We start from the raw sequence: 12867 nt of genomic DNA, 5'->3' as shown, positions 1-12867 counted from the left end.
CAATCCAGCTCGCTGCTATGGCCTGGGAAAGCAGTAGAAGATGACCCAAGTGTTTGGGTGCCTACACTTGTGTGGGAGACCTGGAGGAAGCTCCTGACTCCTGGCTTAGGATTGGCCCAGCCTGGGTTATTGTGGCCATTTAGGGAGTGAACCAGCATATGGAAGACCTCTCTGTCTCTTTTACTGTACCTCTCAAATAAATAAATAAAGTCTTTTAAAAAATGAAAAAAAACATCACATTACAGAACTTCTTCTATTATTTATAAAATCTGTATTCTTCCCCATTTTCATTTGACCCTATTTTTATTTACTCATCCTGCCCTGCTGAATTGGAAGTTCATTGTACCACATTCTGTGGGTGGGTTTGTCCTTGAATGGAGCTTGGGCTCTTCAGTTTTGGGAGCTCAAGGACCAGGCTGCTCTGAAGGCAGACCTCTTGCAATGAACTGCTCCTCAAGGGTGTGAAATCCCTCCCAGTTTCAGCTTTGCTTCTCAGTTCAGTCCTCGGAGCAGTGCAGGGAGAATCTGTGATTTACTTTGAAGCTTTCAGGTGCCTCAGATGCCCTGTTGATTCCCCATGCTTTCTCCTGTGAAGGTTCTGATATACAAGTAGTTATCTGTCAGTGTTTCCTTCTGACTTGCTCATCTTTTGGGTTTTACAACTATATTTTGTCATTTAGATTTTTGTATATACTTGCCATGAATCTAGGATTTTACAGTCATAATTGCTCTATTTTCATATGGGGATTTGAAGAGATTTAAAAATGCAGTTTTGCCACCTTCTCAAATATTTAAAAATAATTTGAATTTCTTTTAAAAGATTTGTTTATTTATTTGAAAGGCAGAGTTACAGAGAGGAAGAGGCAGAGAGAGAGAGAGAGAGAGTAAGAGAGAGAGAGAGAGGTCTTCCATCCACTGGTTCCTTCCCCAGGTGGCTGCAAAGGCTGGAGCAATGCCGATTTGAAGCCAGGAGCCAGGAGCTTCCTCCAGGTATCCCACGTTGGTGCAGGGTTCCAAGGACTTGGGCCATTTTCCACTGCTTTCCCAGGCCACAGCAGAGAGCCGGATCAGAAATGGAGCATCCAGGACTTGAACCGGTGGCCAGATGGGATGTTGGTGCTGCAGACTAGGGCTTTAACCAGCTGTGCCATAGCACTGGCCCCAATAATTTGAATTTTGAACCATGTAAATTTACTACCTACTAAGCAAAGAATTTATGTTAAACAACTAGTAAACAAATAAAGGAGCCCTTCATTTTTGAATATGCCTACTTTCTATCATATTGTCTTATTTTATTTTCTTCTTGGTGTATCAGTGCCTAAAATCGCTTTTTTTATTTTGTCATCTTTATTCCTATTGTATTAATTTCATTATTGTTGGAAGCTTTCCTCTGAAGACATTTACTTAATTACACATGAAATATAGCACTTTTTAGTGGATAAACCTGACAAACACTACATTAACCAAGTAACCAAGTATGGGAACAAATAGATATATCATCTAGATCCAGAAGTATTTGCATTGAGGATATTGTATCACTTAAGTATCATTCTTACCAAGATATCATGAAGCTCATCATAAGGAAGCATCAAACCTACCCAAATTGAGGGACAGTCAACAAACTAAATGGCCAGAACTCTGCAAAACAAAGCACAGTAAGAAAAGATTGAGAAATTCTTCTGGATTATAAGAAACTAAAGATACTGTATCAGCTAATGCAATGGGTGCTGCTCAGGTAAATCAAGAAAGAAGGTAGTTTTATTTTGCTATAATGAATATCAGTGAAATAATTGGAGAAATCTGAGATGGTCCATAGATTATATTAACATACTCTTATTATTATAATTATTTTATTCTTAGTATTATACTGTGGTTATGTAAGACAAGGTCCATAATTTTTGAAAACAGATAGTGAAGTATTGAAGAATCAATGGGTACTATGACCGTAACTTATAGACAACACTTGTTTTTCAAAGATTTTCAAATTGTGTTCCACAAATTGGCTGAGAACACAAAACTGATAAATATGAGCCATTGCTTCCAGGGGAAAAAGAAGGCTGGAGTCTCATGAGTTTTCCATCACGTACTTTCATTAACTGCTTATCTTACTCAATGTGTTATGTGTTTTTTTTTCTTTTATTCAAATACTTGATGCTTGAAAACAGACAGAAACTAACTTCTCCACACTTTTGAAGCCTGGGAAGCTCCAGGTCAAAGCACCAGAAGTTTCAGCTTCATGTGAGTGTAACTGTCTACCTTCACGTCGGCTCCTTGCGGTTCCGTCCTCCAGAGCGGGTGGACTGCCGTGTCCTCACAAGGCAGAACAGAAGTGCAAAGGGAAAAGAGGAGGCTGGACAGTTCTCTTCATGCCTTTTAGAGGACACTATTGTAAGATACTTTTTTTTTTTTTTAAAGAACACATCTCTTTATTTCTGCTTGAGGTACAAATGCTCATTTGGATGACGATAACTGAGCCAAGTAGCAGTGACAACGGCTAACTCTTCCATTTGTTCCAGTAAACTCCAAAGGAGGAAGAACAGGATCTGAGCTGCTCCGTGCAGCTGACTAACATAACACCCACCTCCAGCAACGGCAAGTACGGAGCACTCACTCTGTGCACGTGGTTGAGTCTGATGTCTCCGTATTTTCTCTTGAATTGCACATCTGGTCAGAGTTAGGAGTGAGATCAGGGTGCTGGCCCATTTTTGTTGCACTGCTCCTCAGATTTGGCCTTGTTGCCTTGGAGGAAGAACAGGTTCACGTCTGGTTGCTGGTGGGGGCCAGGCTCTTGGCAGCTTGCTGGGCTCACCAGTACTTATATCTTTTGGTCTTGGGCTTCTCAAAGTTCACCACAGACATAGGCACTCTCACAGTGTCAAGCCCATTTACCGTCACCTCACACCAGTACTCGCCCCACCGTGTGATAGGTTCTTCGGGTAACTTTACTGCATGTGGGGCGACCACAACACCAAGGTTCTTCAGGAAGTGGCGGGCAACTATTTCCGAGTTCAGCTCCCATTTGACGTTGTTCTTCATCCCCACCTCCAGGTGACAGCTCCTCAGGAACTTCACTGTCGCCTCACCTGCCTTGGTCTGGATCTTCTCTAATTTTCCTTCCTGTCTTAGCAATTTCTCCTCTTCAGTTTCTTGTTTTCAGGAGAGGCATACACAGCCAGTCCCGGGGGAGGAGTCGGTTGAGGCCCACAGATTTCTTCACGGAGATCAGATCGCCCGGGACTCCAAGGTCCTCCACAGACTGCGTGAGGATGAGCTCCAGGTCCTCCTTAGGCCGGTGCTTCGTGTCCTCCACCAGCTTGTAGACACGATGCCGCCGATGTAGGCGCGGCTTCCGGCCTTCTTCGCCGGCCAGCTGCACCTTCCACCAAAGCTCCACGATGACCGTGCCCCGACTGTGAGAAAGGCTGAAGTCGCGCTTCGGGCCGGAAGGGGCCCTCTCAAGCGGCGGCTGGAGCAGCTCCTGCACGCCTCTCGCCAGCAGCCGCTCGCCGCCTGCCCTCAGCAGAGCCCTGCTGGGGCCCGCGACCTTGGCCGCTGCCATGCTCCCTGGCACCGCGAGCCGGAAGATACTTCTGAGGGTAGAAAGCATGGCTTAATGGCACCCTCAAAGGCTCCATCTTTATTTATTTTTTTAAGATTTATTTGAAAGAGTGTGGTGGAAAGAGAAGGGAGGGGGAGGGGGAGGGGGAGGGGGAGGGGGAGAGGGAGAGGGAGAGGGCCCAAGCATCCGGGCCACCCTCAGCTGCCTTCCAAGGCATATCAACAGGGAGCTGGATCAGAAGCGGAGTAGCAGAAGCTTTATCTGCTATGCCACAGCACGAGCCCCAGCCTCATAACTTAATACTACATCAATGAAAATTCCACATGAATTTTCAAAACATAGAACTCACCAATATATAATCTTGTTTGTGTGGGTTTATGTTTAAAGACATCTTATTTGATACAAATGTACATTTGACTCACTAACATTGAACTGAAAGCCAACAACGCATTATGTATGGAATATTTCTTATAAAATAAAAATGATAGTCGTGTACATAGGGATCAATGGCCTCTGTCCATGAGGGTATGTGTAGACAAAGACTGGTTTAGTATTATGGTTTCCACCATTTATTATATAGAGAGAACTAAAAGGTGTTTAATTTATACTTCCTCCTGTCATATCCAACAACAAAATATAATTGGCATGGTTATAAGCTATACTAACTGTGTAATAGTAACTGTATCAATTAATGTTATGACCTGCCCTGCCTTAAAATTACAACATGTTCAACTATTTAATAAATGTTTGAAGTAGTCAACTGACCTTTGTTTGATCTCAGATATAACTTGTGATAGCCCCAGGTTTAAGAGGAACTTGGCCCAGGATTTTACTTATTCAATGCATGTCATTTAGTCTTCTGCCCGCCTAAGCATCTTATTTTAGAATCAACCATATGGAATTTGGATGCCAAGGCTTATCTTAATTCTGAGCTATCTGATAGTATGGTAATTACTACAAAGCCATCAAGTACCACCAAACAATTTGCATCTCCTTAGGGAGTAATTTTCCTACAGGACAAATAGCAGTTGTCAAAGGACTAAGAATGATTTTGTTTACAAGCACAGATTTAGAAACCACTAAATAAGTATGAACATGCACTGGAGATGTAACTTTCACTCTTAAGTATCTGACTTTAAATCATTAAGCTTTAAATGCTTGTAACGAAAAAACAAAAAAGAAAGCATTTCAACTCTCCTGATGAGTAGAGACGGGCCTCTCTGGTCTATCTTGACCCGTTAATGGATATGTATGTCAAAAGCACTTACTTGTTCTCACCATGATCTTGGTGATAAAAATACCCAGGACAGGAAAGGAACATCTTTTCCTTTTACCTTTAAATTAATTCATTTTTGTTCAAATCAACTCCATAACCATGAATCAATCACACTATGCACAAAGCTTGGGAAGTATATCTCTTGGGATCAGAATATTTCCACCCCCGTCTTAGTACAGCAAGACAACAGAGTGCCAATAAGCTCTTCTTTGGATTGAGTGCTCTTTGGCACATAAGATTCCATAGATTAAAATAATACAATTTATTATTAGAAAACCACAATTGATTGCACCACAAACAGTGATACTGTTGTTCCATTTGGCACTGTAGAAATGATCATTTGTATTATAAACATGGTGAATTTGTCCATTAATAAATTGCCTTACTAGAAATATCATGAAAGATTTACCTTATCAGAATCCGTTATGTTGCTGGAACTGCACTTTCATTATAATTCCCTACTCAAGAGTTGCCTTCAAAAGTAAAACAAATTGGTCTTTTAATTATGCATGGGTATATTGCACTTTAATGTCTCAAATTTTAGACAGAATAATGTTCATCACATTATTAAATAAAATTTTGAAAGTCCAACTAGGTAACTCCTAGTCATTTACTTTTTCATTCAGTCATGATTTTTTGACTTATAGCATTAATTAAAATACCCTCATGCTGAGAGAGTTTTGCTTCCTTTGGTGATTTTTTTCTTGAACTGGTATACTTTGACAGACTGGGGCTATACTGCAAGAGTTGTGGAAGTAGAGTTGAATTGGGTATGTTCATATTTATCTGGATTACATAAGGGGTGTCAACAAGATTGTTATCAGAGTCAAAGACTTGCCTCACCAGTAGGGTAGTATAATATAGTTAGCTGACTTAGCTGTGCCTTTTTTTTTTTTTAGTATAAAGCTGTACTTATTGAAGTCAGAGAGCATGCTTTATGTCTCCAAAAGTAGTAATTAATGGTCATGTAGAATAAGCATTTGTCTATATAGCATCCAATAGAGATATGTTTTTTATCCAGATAAATGAGGGAATAAATGAATTGGTGTACTACATATTTAGCTTCCAAACTAAAATTTACCAAAATAATCATCTTTATTTATCTTATTAACACATTATAGATAATATTTGTAATAAGATTAAGACTGGACTTTAAATTGACTAAACTTTAGCAAGTTGGTGAGTTTACCTGGTCTCCATAATGATTGCTATGGCTATAAATTGCAATAGAATCTCTATCAACTGTGCAAATGTCCCCCCAAAGAATGAATATGTCATGATACTACCCATTCATTCACCATATAAACATAGAGCTACAATGAAGGCCAATGTTTTTCTCACTATGTCTCATCAACTAATCTGTCATTAAGGAAACATAAATCTCTTTCTCCATTAAGAGATTAAGTCTCTGTAGTGTTCTGATTCAGGAGATTGTATGTATCTATTACTTGAGCAGCCTTTTTTTCCAGATATTTATTATAGCACGTTTTAATCATTCACCTTCAAATCATCGCAGCAGTCCAGGATCCTGCTACCAAAATTGCTATTCTGCTGGATAATTGCTTTATAGTTACAAACTCCTAAAACAGTTTTAATTATCTGGAAAAAACACCTGAAAGATCAAAACTACACAGGAGTGAGTGGGCTGATTTTAATATTCACATTTTTGAAGCCTGATTTTTTTTTTTTTTTGACAGGCAAAGTGGACAGTGTGAGAGAGAGAGAGACAGAGAGAAAGGTCTTCCTTTGCCGTTGGTTCACCCTCCAATGGCCGCCGCGGCTGGCACGCTGTGACCCGCGCACCGCGCTGATCCGATGGCAGGAGCCAGGTACTTATCCTGGTTTCCCATGGGGTGCAGGGCCCAAGCACTTGGGCCATCCTCCACTGCACTCCCTGGCCACAGCAGAGAGCTGGCCTGGAAGAGGGGCAATCGGGACAGAATCCAGCGCCCTGACCGGGACTAGAACCCGGTGTGCTGGCACCGCAAGGCAGAGGATTAGCCTAGTGAGCCGCGTCGCCGGCGAAGCCTGATTTTAAAATAGTACTGTTTATATATTTTGCAAGCAAAAACAGTCTCTCGAATGTATATTTTTGAGGCTTTCACAGAATATAAGGATTTTTAAATGAAAATAGAGAGGCAGTTTGTTAAGTACCTCTCTGGGAAACCAGCAGAGAAAACTTAACAGGTCAGCATAAGGCAACACAGATAACGAAGGACTGGAAAAAGACACTTCCCACTAAAACTCTGCTCTCTGCTACTGAACAAGTCATTTTTTTTTTTTTTAGATTTATTTATTTGCACAGAGAGAGGAGAGAAACTTTCCATCCATTGGTTCACTCCCAAAATGACCAAAATCACTGGGGCAGGGCTAGGCCAAAGCCAAGGGTCGGAAGCTTTTTCTGGGTCTCCCACCTGGTTGTAGGGCCCTAGTCACTTGGGCCATGTTCCATTGTTCCCCGGGGACCTTATGTGGATTGGAAGTACAGCAGCCAGATCTCAAACATGTGCCCATTGAGGTGCTGGCAAAGCAAACCACAAAGCCACTGTGCCAGACCCAAGCCACATTTATTTTACAGTCTTGAGTCAGAGCATCCTTAATCTGAAATCTGAACCAGAAGTGCTCTCAAATCCAAAACTTTCTGAGTGCCAACATAGTGTTATAAGAGGAAAATCCACATCTGATCTCATGTAACGAATTTCAGTCCAAACAACAGCACGCTCAAAATACTGGATGAGATTATCTGCAGGCTATAGGTATAAGGTTTATGTGAAAAGTCAATTTTTTAAAGATTTTTTTAATTTATCTTAGAGGTAGTTACAGACATTGAGAGGGAGCAACAGAGAGGAAGGTCCTCCGTTCTCTGGTTCACTCCCCACAAGGCCAGGAAGACCCCTGTTCCAGGACTGGTCTGCATGTGGTGTGCAGCTGCAGAACAGCACACACATACCCACAGATGTGTGATGGGGTCCTGCGGGGAGCAGCCCTTACTTCAAGGTGAATCCAAGAGGGAAACAGAGCAATTTTCTTTCTGCTGAAGCTTTGGAGTTAAATCTCCAGATGGCAAAGGAAGAAATCAGGCGGATGAATAACAACAATAAATGTTTATGGCTGTACTAATAAGGCTGCATTCTGTCGGAGAGCACTTTATGTGCCAGAGAGTGGGACTAAGATTCTAGGAATTTAAAAGCAGAAAAAGGCTCTTTCTCACTAATATTGGAAGGTGAATCTGTTCATCCTACATTTTGAACAAAGACATAACTCACAGCTGCTGTTGTGTTGTCTACTATTAATTATTCATATTATCCTTCTTCTGCTTCTTATTTTATACATACAAACTGTACAAGTGTATAGGGTACCATGCGGTATTTTGATAGATGTATCTATTGTGTAAATTTCTAATCAGGGTATCAGATCCTTTCTTAGTGCCATATTTTGATAAAAAGAGTGAGATTCCAAGAATAGTTGGCTTGGAATTCAGGAAAAAAAAAGCATGAAGACTGGTCTACGAGAGTTTGGTGGTCAATGGAGATTCTTTTAAAACTTTGAAGTTTCAGTAAACGTAAAGTTTAAAAAATAAAATATTGAATTTTCCATGCAGCATAATTATCTTTCCAGTGTTTAACTAAGATATAGTTGAGACAGATTTCCTAACTGGAATAACCATCTAGAGAGACTAGCAAATAACATATCCAGCAAAAAGAAATTACTAGCTTATGCATAGCCCTGAGACAACTAATATGAAATATCCATAACTTAAGAAAAATTTGTGGGGCGGACATGGGGGCAGCTGCTTCTTGTAATGCTGGCATCCTATATCTGAATGCCTGTTAAGAGTTCCAGCTGTGGCAGGCGCCGCGGCTCACTAGGCTAATCCTCCACCTGCAGCGCTGGCACACCGGGTTCTAGTCCCGGTCGGGGTGCTGGATTCTGTCCCGGCTGCCCCTCTTCCAGTCCAGCTCTCTGCTGTGGCCTGGGTGTGCAGTGGAGGATGGCCCAGGTCCTTGGGCCCTGCACCCACATGGGAGACCAGGGGAAGCACCTGGCTCCTGGCTTCTGATCAGCGTGGGGCGCCAGAACCAAGGAAGACCTTTTTCTCTGTCTCTCTCTCACTGTCCATTCTGCCTGTCCAAAAAAAAAAAAAAAAAGAGTTCCAGCTGCTCCGCTTCAGATCTAGTTCCCTCCTAATGCACCCAGGAAGGCAGCAGAAGATAGTCTAAATACTTGAGCTACTGCCACCCACAAGAGAGACCAGGATGGAACTCCAGGCTCCTGGCTTTGTCCTGGACCAGCCCTGGCATTTATGTTCATTTCAGGAGTGAACCAGCAGATGGAAGACAAATCTCTCTCTCTCTCTTCCTCTCTCTCTTCCTCTCTCCCTCTCTCTCTCCCTCTCTCCCTCTCTCCTTTTCTCTCTGTCACTCAGCCATTAAAATAAATAAATATTCTTTAAAGAGAAAAAAATTGTGTTAGAAAACATGAATTAAAAATATCAGATACCCTCTCAAATGCACAGCTGAGGTAAACAAAAATTAGGGTTCCCTGGATGCAGAAGAAACAAAAGAAAACTAAACTAAAACATGGAGAGTTGGTAGGTACTGAAGTCCCACATCACCAGGAGTTGATTATAGACTTGGAAAAACAGCAAGTTTGTTTACTGTATTGTCACACATAAGATAAAATTTTCAGACTGCTTTTGGTGGGAATTAAAGGCCATGTGAATCTAAAACTTTTGATAGTTTCATCTTCAGAAAAAGGGTGGACAAGATAAAAATTAATCTGCCAGCACAGTATGTAACAAGTTTATCAGATTTGGCCTGAGTTAGGTGAGAAAACATTGCACAGAGAGTTTGCAACCACCAACATAGCCTCAAAGATAGTCTTACTTCTTAAGTAGTCTAAGAAGCCCTGGCTGAAAGCATAAGGAGTGTGTATATGCATACCCAAGTTCATAGCAGCACTATTTATAATTGTCAAGAGGTGGAAGAACTCAATTATCTGTGGGTGATAGATAAAGAAAATGTGGTATATGAATACAGTGAAATATAATGCAGCTTTATATAGGAACAGAACTGTGACACTTACTCCAGTGTGAATGAATCTTGAGGATATGATGCTAAGTGAAATAAGTCACTCAAAAAGACAAATATTCCATGACTCCACTTGTTGTTACCAGGCAGGGGTGTGGGACACTAAATAAAACAAAAATTTATAGTTAAATGTCATCGTTGAAATTCAAAATTTAATGGAGTAATGCTCAGCATCTGGGAAAATACAAATCTAAACCACAAAGAGCTATCTCATTCTATTCAGAAAGATCGACTATTGTCACAAACACAAAAGACAACACTTGTGGAGAAAGGGAACCCTTTCACCCTGTTGGTGGGAATGAAATCTAGTACAGGCATTGTAAGAAGCAGTACAGAAGCTCCTCAAGAAGCTAAAAATAAAACTGTTATGTGTTGTAGTAATTCCACTTCTAGGTATACATCCGTGGTAAATGAAATCCATCTATGGAAGACACATCTGCATTCTCAGGTTTATTTCAGCACTATTCACAATAGCCAACCAATAGAAACAACCTAGTGTCTATTGACCTATGAATGGATAAAGAAAAAGTAGTACATCTACAAAATGTAATATCGTTCAGTCATGTTGCTATTTGCGGCAACATGCAATGAACCGGCGGTTATTATGTTACGTGAACTAATTCAGATACAGAAAGGCAAATGTCTACACATGATCTCACCTATGTGTAGAATTTGAATGAATAGATGACTTCACAGGAGTTAGAGATATTAGTGTGGTTACCAGAGTTTGGGGATGGAAGTAGGGGGAAATGGATTAGGGAACGCTGATTGGTGCCTACTAGGTTATAGCTCGATAGGAGTAAGAAGTTCTAGGGCCTAAAGCATGGTAAGGTAAAGACAGCTAATATTAATTTCTGAGTATTTATCCATAATTAAAAAAAAACCTAGAAGATGTTTTCAGTATAAAAAAATGTTAAATGCTCAAGAGGATATATTTACCAAATGAATAGTACACAATGTATAAATGCAACAAAACATCACATAGCACCCCATGAATATATGTGCTTTTAATATATCTGTTAAATGTCCTTAATTTCTTTTTTAAAGAAGGTCAGGAATCTTCCTTCTTCAGCAAACTCCATATTTCAGTTAAAAAAATACTAGCACTTTCTCAATACAAACCTCATTTGTCTTCAGATAGATGAAATTCATCAAACAAAAACATTAAAAACTTTTCCCAAATCACAGAAAATCGTATTTAGATAAACAGAAGAGAAAATGTATTGCAGACTGAGAATGGCAGTTTTTATTCACACAGATAAAATCTGAAAAGAATTTGCTCACTTCATTTGATCTATTTTAGAACGAACACATGGGTTGAGATAGCTCATAATATACTAGTACTGTTAACTTAGCTAATATCATATTAATATTGTTAATTATATTTATCCATTGGGCTTTTTATTGCTAGAAATTATGAACCTAATGAATCTCATCTCTATAACTATATGGTTTAAACTGAATTCTTCTCAACAGTTATTTATATTGGATAGGCAAGGTGAGGTTAAGTAAATATCCAATTCTATATCTCCAGGGAATTTATCATATCCTCTTTTGGTATGCCATGAACTTGGCGCTATTGCTAATCATGTCCTTTTGCATTTCTGTCATTTTTTTCATGTTCTAGTTTAGAATAAAATTTCCTCCTCAGCATTTAGGTTAAAAATAACTAACTAAATAAAGTTAAAGAACATTGAAAAATAAATAATATTCAATTTATAACTAAACTAAAATGTTAATCTGAATAAATTAAAAAAAAGAAACCTAGAGACACAAAATAAGAGAGATAATTAAAAGACAAGGATTGTAGGATAAAGACAAATCTAAACCCTATTATGTTTAGAAAGTGAAATTTGAGAAAAGTGGGAAGAGGTAAGAGTTGGTAAAAGCAACGAATACAGAGACTCAAAAACAGACACAGTTCACAACTCTACCCACCATAGTACATTGCAGAGCACTGAGGGCGGTATAGTTTTCCAAGTGGCCTTAGACCAGCCGGGATTTTCCTTCATTCTTGCTTGTAGTTCTCAAGAACTATACAGTATGCTAGGAATGCAACCCCTGAGACAAGGGAGGGGCTGGCCAGAGCACCCTGAGCACTCTCCCAGTCCCTCCTGGAGCAGGAAGTCCTTCAGTACCTTAGTCCAGTGAGGTATGTGACAGCAGCTATGTAACCAGGAGAGGGAGGACTTTCGGATTCCCTGATCTGTGGTACAAGCGAGATCTGTACAGTCAGGTCTCTACCCACCCCAGGCAGCTCTCTGAGTCTTCAGGAATGGCTCGCAGTGAATCCTAAGGTATTTCCCTTGCTGCCTACCTGCAAGTAATAAATCTACTTCATGTAATTTGTTGCATTTGAGTATGTTCTGCCTCAATGAACTCAAGGCTAACTCAATGAACTCTCTGGCTAACTAGTAGCCAGAGAGCCTGCTTCACCACAGGATGAGCCTAAAAGTGTCAGACTGAGCAAAATAACACAAAGAATATTTTATGTGAACAGGAGAATTTCACAAGTAACAGTAAAATCTTTTATTTGGTCAAAGAAATTATCAAGCTATAATTATATTCCAAGATAAATCATCAACTAAGATAACAATATAAGACATTTTACAATAAATATAAACTGAGATCTCTCACTGACAATAAGTAGCTTACTATACATACTCTGATATACTTGAAGAAGGAAATTGAAGCCAGGAAATCTGAGACACAAGAAAAAATGGAATGGAATTAGCAGTAAACCTACTTCCTCTATCAAGCCTGGGCCCTCCTCTTCACCTCACTCTAGTTACATTTTTATTTGATTTTTAATGTAATTCCATGCTGATCACTTAACATATCCATGCCATTTGATTTTACCCTTTAAAATTTGTTGGGATATGGTTATAAACCTAGGCACACTGTTGGTTTTGTATATTGTTCTGTATGCAATTTAAAAGTTC

General features: G+C 39.9%; 1 long non-coding RNA gene and 1 pseudogene across 2 annotated transcripts; both read right to left on the bottom strand.

Annotated features, from left to right (window-relative positions):
• Positions 1 to 286: 286 nt before the first annotated feature.
• On the bottom strand, positions 287 to 12351 carry LOC103352082 (uncharacterized). 2 transcript variants are annotated; one of them, XR_001795540.3, is made up of 4 exons: positions 11864 to 12351; positions 9921 to 10027; positions 1557 to 1638; positions 287 to 1201 (listed from the first exon to the last, which is right to left on the bottom strand). It is a non-coding gene; the product is annotated as an uncharacterized lncRNA (long non-coding RNA). The 2 variants fall into 2 exon arrangements; XR_519616.4 differs by having other exon boundaries at positions 287 to 1198.
• Positions 2619 to 3559, bottom strand: LOC100339428 (large ribosomal subunit protein bL9m pseudogene; annotated as a pseudogene).
• Positions 12352 to 12867: the final 516 nt, after the last annotated feature.

Source organism: Oryctolagus cuniculus, chromosome 9 (genome assembly GCF_964237555.1).
Source record: "Oryctolagus cuniculus chromosome 9, mOryCun1.1, whole genome shotgun sequence".
NCBI classification, from domain to species: Eukaryota; Metazoa; Chordata; class Mammalia; order Lagomorpha; family Leporidae; genus Oryctolagus; species Oryctolagus cuniculus.
This window is presented reverse-complemented; position numbering and strand designations above follow the sequence as displayed.